The 9,670-nt window shown below is 42.2% G+C and overlaps 1 pseudogene; it reads left to right on the forward strand.

Moving 5' to 3' along the window:
• On the forward strand, positions 1–4,409 carry LOC120660680 (annotated as a pseudogene).
• The last annotated feature ends 5,261 nt before the right edge of the window (positions 4,410–9,670 follow it).

Consider the following 9,670-nt stretch of genomic DNA (forward strand, 5'->3'; position numbering starts at 1 on the left):
AAAGCGACCGACCGGCCGGCCCAGGTAACTTCGGCAGCAGGGTGATCGATCGGCAGGCCGCCTCAGCAGAGCGCCGAGGCAGCCGACCCGACCAGCCCCTTCGTTTCCACGTACGGCGCATCCCGATAGCGCCCTGGCCTCCGCTCGCTCCGTGGCCGATCGCCGCCGCGCGCGCCGGAGGCGACCCGCTCCAAGGTTTCGCGCCACGGGGCCCGGCCCACCGCTGGGACTGGGAGCGGGCACGCGGAGGCGCCCAGGCACTGGTACGCACGCGAGAAAACCCCCCTTCTGCGTGCCGCTAAAGCCGTGATCTTGATGGGGGTTAGGGGGGGTTCAGGCGAGTTCATCCCGGTCGCCGCAGCTGGCGCCGGCCGGTGTGGCAGCGCTGGGAACGGGGTGGGGTCCGCGCGTGTGCGGATTGGTGTGCTCGGGTGGGCGCACGCCAAGTCCTTGACGATATGACTGCGAGGAGCTAGCGCGCTCTTTGCCCTTATGGCTTCCGCTCTCTGGTGGAATTCAATTCCTTCTGATCGGAATTCGGTTCAGTGGAACTTCGTCCGCCTGGTTGTCGCGGAATGTAGGACGCGTTCTTGTTGCGAGGCCGTACGTGAGCGCACACCACGTGCTTGGCGGTATGCCTCCAAGGAGTTCACCATTCCTCGTTTCTGCTCGTTCTCCCCACCAGATTGTACTGTCTTTCTCCCCACCAAATCTGTGTCAGACGTCACGCTTAAGTTGCTTCTTGCTGCATCTTTAGGCCGTGTTTAGTTCCAACGCAAAAAAAATTTGCGATGGATTCTTACTAATTTGAAGTACTAAATGAAGTTTATTTACAAAACTTTTTACACAGATGGGTTGTAAATCGCGAGACGAATCTAATGATGCTAATTAATCCATAATTAGCGATGGTTGCTGTAGCATCACTGTTGCAAATTACGGATTAAGTAGGCTCATTAGATTCGTCTCGCGATTTACAGCTCATTCATGCAAAAAGTTTTATAAATAGACTTCATTTAGTACTCCATGCATGTGTTAAAACATTCGATGTGACATTTTTTTTGCGTTTACGGGGTTTAAGGGTAAAGAGGCCTTAGGCCCCGTTTGGTAGGGCTTCGGCTCTTCCAAAAACAGCTCCGGCTCTGGCTCATCAGATGGAGCGGCTTTTTTAGTGGAGTTGGAGCCGTTTTAGAAAATGTTTGGCAAAACAGCTTCACTTGTTAGATTGATGTGTAAGCCGCGTGAAGCCACGATTTCATGGCTTCACCTTGCCTGTGTAAGCCGCCGACGGCTTCAGAACCGGCTTCACATGTGAAGCCGGTCCTGAAACAAACGTTTGGGAGGGCTTCACCTGAAGCCGCTCGTGAAGCCGCCGGTGAAGCCCTCCCAAACGGGGCCTTAGTCTAAAGCTTTTACTATGCACATACCAGCATATGCAGTAACCTTCTCGTTCCTTTGATGTAAAGAACCGTGCTCACAACCTGAATTTCCTTTGTAGCAGAGACCTCCGCTGGGTGCTCATTCGCTTCCAACTGAGTGAGCAAAGCAACATAGCTACAACAATGCTGGACCTGATTTACAAGTTAGCTTGCGACTTGGTGCTGCCCGAGGATCCACATGCTGAAGAGGTTCTCCGCTTCTCAACTCACCCAGAAAGGTTCTGTGCTGTTTGCAAATTGGTGATCCCGTCGCTGGAAGCGTCATGGAAACCTGACAACTGTGATCATATCATCTGCATTGCCAGCCTTTGGCAATATACACCGGAGACAGAGGCCACCGGACGGCCCAGGTGTGCGGTCACATCTTATGAATCTTTGTGCAAGTCAGAGACACATCAGGGGGTCGATGTGGGTCATAGCCCTTTGATCTCAATGGAAGACATAGGCAGTGGCAAAGGGAAAGAACCATTGGATGTTATGCTTCAGGAGCTAGGCCAATGCTCCCGTGGCACAAACGGCGAGTTCTACTGCGACATGTGCATGGAGACGGTACATGTCAGAGAGGTCTTCCCTGTTCCCGGGTGCACCCACCTCTTCTGCATCAGCTGTCTGAGCCAGTACATCACTGCCAAGGTTGAAGATAACGTGGTGTCCATCGGCTGCCCTCAACCGGGATGCAAGGATGGTACACTGTATCCAGAGGCTTGCCAAGATGTGATCCCACTGCAGCTGTTCTAGAGGTGGGGCGTTGCACTCTGTGACTCGGTGCTGGGGGAATTCATGTTCTACTGCCCCTTCAAGGACTGCTCGGCACTGCTGGTCGATGAACATGGACAATGTGAGGCAGCAATAAGGAAAGCTGAGTGCCCATGCTGCTCCAGGATGTTCTGTGTGCAGTGCAAGGTGTCATGGCACTACGACGTCACCTGTGAAGATTTCCAGAGGCTCAGGAATGATGAGGGGAGACTAGATGACCTGCTACCGAGGAAGATCAGGGAGGAGAGCATGGCGCAACCTAATCCTGTGGGCTCCTGTCAATCTTTGCAAATGTTAGAGACACATCAAGGGATTAATGTGGGTCATACTTCCTTAATCTCAATCGGAGACATGGACAACTGCAAGGGGAAAAAGCCATTTATTGCTATGCTTCAGGAGCTGGGCCAATGCTCTCAGGGTGCCAATGTGATGGCCCGCAGCGAGTTCTACTGCACCATATGCATGGAGGCAGTAGACCTCAAAGACCTCTTTCCCATTGCTGGGTGCACACACCTTTTCTGTGTTGGTTGCATGAACCAGTACATCACTACGAAGGTTGAGGATAATGTGTTCTCCATTGGATGCCCAGAACCCGGGTGCAAGGATGGTTTACTGGACCCAGAAGCCTGCCGTGACATTATCCCACTGCAGCTATTCCAGAGGTGGGGCACTGCACTCTGTGACTCGGCACTGGGTGCATTCAAGTTCTACTGCCCCTTCATGGACTGCTCTGTGCTGCTGGTCAACGATTGTGGCCCTCGCGATGCAGCAATAAGGAAAGCTGAGTGCCCACACTGCTCCCGGATGTTTTGTGCACGGTGCAAGGTGGCATGGCACTACTGTGACACATGTGAAGATTTCCAGCGGCTCAGGAATGAAGAACAGGGGCGAGATGACCTGCTTCTGAAGAAGGCTGTGGGGGAGAATAAGTTGCAGAGGTGCATCCGGCGTGTGGTGTCTACTTGTCAATCATTGTGCAAGTCAAAGGGAAATCCAAACATCGATGTGGGTCATAGTACCTTGATCTCAACTGAAGACATGGACAGTCGAAAAGGGAAAGAGCCATTGGATGATATGCTTATGGAGCTAGGCCAAAGCTTTCCTGGTGTGAATGGGATGGCCAACAATGAGTTCTACTGCACCATATGCATGGAGGCAGTGCACCTCAGGGAACTCTTTCCTATTCCTGGGTGCAAACATCTCTTCTGCATCAGCTGCATGAGCCAGTACATTACTGCGAAAGTAGAGGATAACGTGTTGTCCATTGGCTGCCCTGACCCAGGATGCAAATATGGTGCATTAGACCCGGAGGCGTGCCGTGACGTGATCCTGCCGCAGCTGTTCCAGAGGTGGGGCGCTGCGCTTTGTGACTCAGCCCTGGGGTCATTCAAGTTCTATTGTCCCTTCAACGACTGCTCGGCATTGCTTGTTCATGAACGTGGCCACGGTGAGGCAGTGATAACAAAAGCTAAGTGCCCACACTGCCGTCGTTTGTTCTGTGCACAGTGCAAGGTGGCATGGCATGACGGCATTGCCTGCGCAGAGTTCCAACGGCTCGGGAAGGACGAGCGGGACAAGAATGACCTGCTGCTGAGGAAGGTCGCACGGGAGAGCAGGTGGCAGAGGTGCCCCAAGTGCAAGATGTACGTCGAGAGGGCCCAGGGCTGCGTGTACATCGTCTGCAGGTATTGTCTCGCTGCTTGCAGTCCAAAATTACATGTCCAACGAGCAGATATGACAACTGACAAGGTTCTTCATTATTCCAAATTACAGGTGCCAGCATGGTTTCTGCTACCTCTGTGCCTCCCCAATGTCCAGGGGCATACATCACTGCAGCAGGTGCAAGAGGACCTGGTGAATGACCTGAAGAACTCTATTTGAGGGAAATTAAAGAAGTTTCTGAACTCTGTGTAAAACCATTCAGTTGCTGGTATGACTGCTTTGGTTAGAATTAGCTTGGGCAATCGTGATTGGCCAAATCATTATGATAAAGTACGCATTGTTTAGGAAAAGACATGGCACAGACTTCAGTCTTGAAGCGACTTATGATAGAGAGCTGGTGACTTTCTTAAGAAAAATGTATAAGGTGCTACCTTAGAATGGAACTCAATGTGGCCTTTATGGCATCACTGAGCATGTAAATGGAATATATGTCGTATGAACTACCTATGGTACTATCTAATGTATTATTCTATCTAAATTTCATTCCCAGACGCATCCAATTTCTTCGTTGTGCTTTAAGTGTAGTTCTACTTGGACTCCGATTATAGTGCATCTTGTGGAAAGAGGAAACAGGTCAATCTGTGCCGTGAAGTTTTTTTGCTCCTGCTGCTACTAGCTGTCTAGCTCTCCTACAACTTCAGCATGACATGCCAAGAAAAACGTGGCAGCGTAAAAGACAATGGTTATTCCTTCAATTTTCCTCGGAACATTTTTTCCCCTTGCATTTATACCGTACTGGACTTCTGGTTTATGGCTGAACCATGACCACAACTTTGAGAAGCAACTCCCGTTTGATCTTAGTGTTCCAAATTTTCAGCCTCATCTATTGTTCTTAACGGCAAGAGCTTTGCCGTAGTATACTATTAACACAATTTACGAGAAAATCAGACCAAAAAGCTATACAAACTAAGGAGGTCTTCCATACTTCGACCACTATACAAACTTCGATACGACGGCCAACCTAACTAACAACAAATACTAAGCACCACTACAACTTTGTCGGGACAACTCAAGACCCAACCTTATGTAACTGACATGCTGTGAAGGACCTGACGTACTTGCGCTGTGAGTATCAGATCCTCACGTAGGTCCGTTCCTTGTATGCAATGTATGAAGCTCGGGACCTCTTTTTGACATGGATCTTAGTTTAATTTTGTATGCCTCTGGTTTTATCTGTCAACTGATACCTCATGTTTTCCTCAAAAAAAAACAGATACTTTGTATATAATGGCAGCTCATTCTATTGATTGGCTTTACTAGGAATACTTAACCATTGATTCCGATACTAAGGTTAGTGGTAAATGTTTCCTAAATGTTTATAGAAAAGCTGAAATTCCGATGTGCTGATGTAACTACAATTTACGAGAGAAAATCGGACCAAAAAGCTACAGAACTATTTTGGGACCAATTGTTTGTTATTTTTAACTTAACCATGAAAGTCTGGAGGCATGGACATGCAGTGTTGCCCATGCCTTCTAGCTCAATATTTACCCAGCCTGTTGGTACGAGTCATCGAATCAAATAACATCTGCATAATTAAAGGATTGGAACATAAATCATCACAAACCTCAAACTTTTAATCCAAATATTTCTAGATTTAAGACCATAAAGTTCAAGCTAGCAGTTGTAGGTTTAGACCACATCATTCGACATTAGGGAAACAAGCAACCATTATTGATAGTTTGAGCACCCAGCATGAAGTATAAAATTATAGCTAAAGAACCATCAGCATCCACAGCTACAGGCAACCATGATGGTGTCATCGGTCAGCACCCTTAGACACCCGCAGCTCCATCAACAGATGAGTCCATCAACCGGAAGTCTCTGCCGCAGAATTGAATTGCCTGAATGATGAACACCACTACCGTCAAATTTATGTAATTGTAAATAGATTTTAGTAAGAAAAGATAAAATCAAGCCCCTGCAAAAAAAACATAAACCAAGAGCTCAAAACAAGAAAAGTAGTTTTTACTAGTAACGCTAACTAGGAACTACTCTCACCGATTCAAAACACATGTTGTTTACAGAGTAGCAACACTATCTATAAGGTGAAGCTTTTTGACCAGAAATTCGTATTGAAATATGACATTTCAAAGGTACATATTGTGGTGAATATATACAGTAACAAATTAACGTCTAGTATCTTACATTGTCAATCTATGCAACTTTTCATATATTGATGATGAAATTTAAAAAGTTTGACCAGCAACAATTCTAAAGTGACATGTATTTTCACTAGAAAGAGTAAACTAAAATAGACATATAACTGAAGAACTAGGATTTTTTTTGAGTTGCGAAGCTATAGGGTGCCAAATCCAATAAAATCTACAGCATAGTATTATCGAAGGAAGCACGCAAACCACAACTTGTAAGATAGAAAGGTTCCAATATGCATCTCAAATACTCAAATGAGGTCAAGATCAATTTATCATAAAAATTAGTCCAGTTGCATAAAGTATGTTAATTCGAGCTAGTGCCTGAAACTGCAAAGTTGGATAGTCAACTTGACCTTTCCTCATTCTGAAAATGGGCAGGAACCTGGGCATTCCTCTCCTTGGAGACCACATGCATAGCAAAACTTGCATCCACACCTATTAAACAAAGTAACATAAATAAATTAAAAATGTTCTACACAAGATACACATATATTACTATATGGTACATACAATATATAGACATGTAATTTGGAGTAATAAAAGTAAACGATTACATGTGTAGTCGGGAAAGTAAAAGAAAATAAATACAAATATTCCCACATAAATATAATATCAAGGATAGATAGCTTACATTAAATTTGATCAACTAAAAACATCTCTTACCCTGATATATATTTCTATGCTCTGTACTAGTTTATGAGAAATATATGGGAATATCTAGTATGCATACAACAAATCACAAATACTTGCATAGAAATTACTTCTTTTACCAGATTATCAACAACATTAAAGATATTTGTCCAGGGTTTCACAATTAACCCTCTACTGCAGTAAGTCCGGGATCCAATTTTTTTAGGTGAACTTGTGGACTATTATGAAAATACTCTTAATGAAACCACCTAGTCAAAATTTGGTAACATCTTAATTCTATTACCCAATAAGTAAACATGTAAAAGTTCAATAAATGGTTCACTTTATCCTTCACATTTTGCTTATGTGCAAATTAGAACCAAGGAACTAGTTGCATCATGCCCTCCTCAATCCTTTTGCTTTGTTAGCTCTGCCGTAATGTAGAGAAGGTAAACTTTTTAAAATCTTTAATACTTTCTAGACTTCAAGAATGGTAAGCATGCTGCAAGAATGATCTATCCCTTTTAACATACTTTCGGTCTACCATTAGCAGGCAAAATTCCATATATAGGTTGAAGATTTTATCTTGTTAATCAATAGAATTGTTATATTTTTGTGTTGTTTTGATGGATATATACATCATGGCATTGCAGTTTTATCATCACTATAACTATTCAACATATAAATGTACCCCTGAATTTCTCAGTTATGGTGATAAAAGTCACTGATAAATATATAGAAGCTGCAACCTCTATCAAGGGTCATTAATATAAGCAAGAAATAGTAAAATAGAAATGGCAGAAGCTACCCATATAGTAGTTGTTTGTGTGCAAGATGACACAATAAATTATTTGCCCTGATCAGTTATATATTTAGAGTAGAGGTCAGCCAAGAATTAAAATAGAAATGACAGAAGCTTTACAACTCTCTGGATTGTCGTTGATCAGTTAGCTCATTTAGAATAAATATTATAGTGGGATAACATGTTTGATTCTTTTGGCAAGATATTATAAGGTTCAAACAGTATACATCAAGTTCAGAGTCCTGCTATTTATACCATGAGCCATGAATTTATGTTTTGATGGGCATGTGCCCTGGATAAACTGAATGAATGTATGCTTTGTGTTGTGGGAATAAAGCGGGGGATTCTTTTCTCTAAAAAAATAAGTATAGACCATTATTTTGGTAGGGTTTTTGCTGCTGGTGTTTTCTTTAATATGCTGCCCCAAATTGTTTTCCTTTGCACTCTGGTAAAATAGTTTTTCATGATTTTTAGAAAGTTGATTTCTCCCCTTAACATTTTAGAAAGTATTTAATTGATAGATGGGGTTGGGATATGTTAACTCACTTCTAGAATTCGGAATATATATCATCCGATGAATTTATAATGAAATCATACTTGCTGAAAATGTTATGAATTTGGCTGTAGAAAACATGATATGAAGTTGTTTTCATTTGGATCTAAAGAGATCGAGTGAATACAAAAATCCCATTGCACACAAAATATTTATCTAGACTGCAAATACATGTGGAGCATGTGTTAATGTACTTATTAGGCACCGAAAGAAACGAGTACATCTTGTGTTTGCCTATCCATATGTAGTAGTCATGGAGGACAAATATATTGATACCAACCAACATTCGTCTCAAGTTATAATTGGTGGTATATCTTGGTATGTTCCCAAGGACCGCAATCATCCTTGTGGATCATCACCTTAGGCCAGTTCAGCGTTATATATTGCTTTTGACCATGGAAGGCACTCCATACTTTAATAGAAGAAAATTTTACTACTTTTTCTAAAAATTTGAAGAAGATTACAACAAGACTTTATTCTATTTACCACTTGCAATAAAGCTGCCAATGAGTTACTTGTTGAAACCTAATTGAGCTCCACTCATGAGTTTGTGTGCCTAGGTATATTTTACTTTTGTAGTTCGTAAATCATTTCTACGTCATTTAACATATCATCTAGATGGGAAAACAATATATGCCCCCTACTATTTATCATCATAAGCTTAATACATTTGAGTTATAAACTTAAAGAAATATGAATAAACTTGATATGGATGAATTAATTGCAGGCGCTTTAGCTTTCAAAAGATTTATCATCAACAGAATTATAAGATTCAACTAATGTGTGATTGCACAGATTCAAATAGCACATGTGCTTCTAATATCACTTCCAAAACATGTTTTCAGCTGTGTCAATCGGACCCAAGAGGAATATGTGACAACACAAATGAATATTAAAGATGCTATCAACTACTCAAATAAACTAGACAATCCACAAACATTATGTCAATTTAAGTTTCAATGTATTATTTCTATTTTCCATCTGTGCACCAACATATTTTCATGATAGGACCATGAACAATTATTCTGATATTGCAAACAACACTGAATTTGAAACCCTGTGTCATTGAAACAACAATATCTACTACCAAATGGAGAATGCAATCAATTTATTTCTCAAACAAAATTGTAATCTATTACAGGTATGTATGCTTATTGATTGACAAAATTAAGACCTTTATAAATAAGATTACAATTTAAAACTAATAACCATTGGAAAGTACTATTGTAACTTAAAAACAAAGACCATATAAAATGGGGACAACCAATATCTATAAATTCAAGCAGACAAAGTAATGTTCCTTACCTGCATTTTACCATGCGACAACCATCAACTTTTTCAATACAAATACTGCATTTTGGGCAATTTTTCCATCTGTTACGATGAGCAAGATTCATGAGCAGTATGTCATCATCTTTAGAGGTTCCATCGAAATTTTGACTGTTGAATTCATCCTTGTTAGGTAGTCCAAATGTTGAGTCTTCCATCAAGTTGCCCCATTTCTCAATCATTTCTTTAGTAATAATACTGCGACATGCATCCAGCTGCAAGAAGCTAAATTTGCAGTCCAACATGGGGCATTTGATTGGTATATTATTCTCTTCAATCCTAGTGG

This window comes from Panicum virgatum, chromosome 2N, assembly GCF_016808335.1.
Source record: "Panicum virgatum strain AP13 chromosome 2N, P.virgatum_v5, whole genome shotgun sequence".
Taxonomy (NCBI): Eukaryota; Viridiplantae; Streptophyta; class Magnoliopsida; order Poales; family Poaceae; genus Panicum; species Panicum virgatum.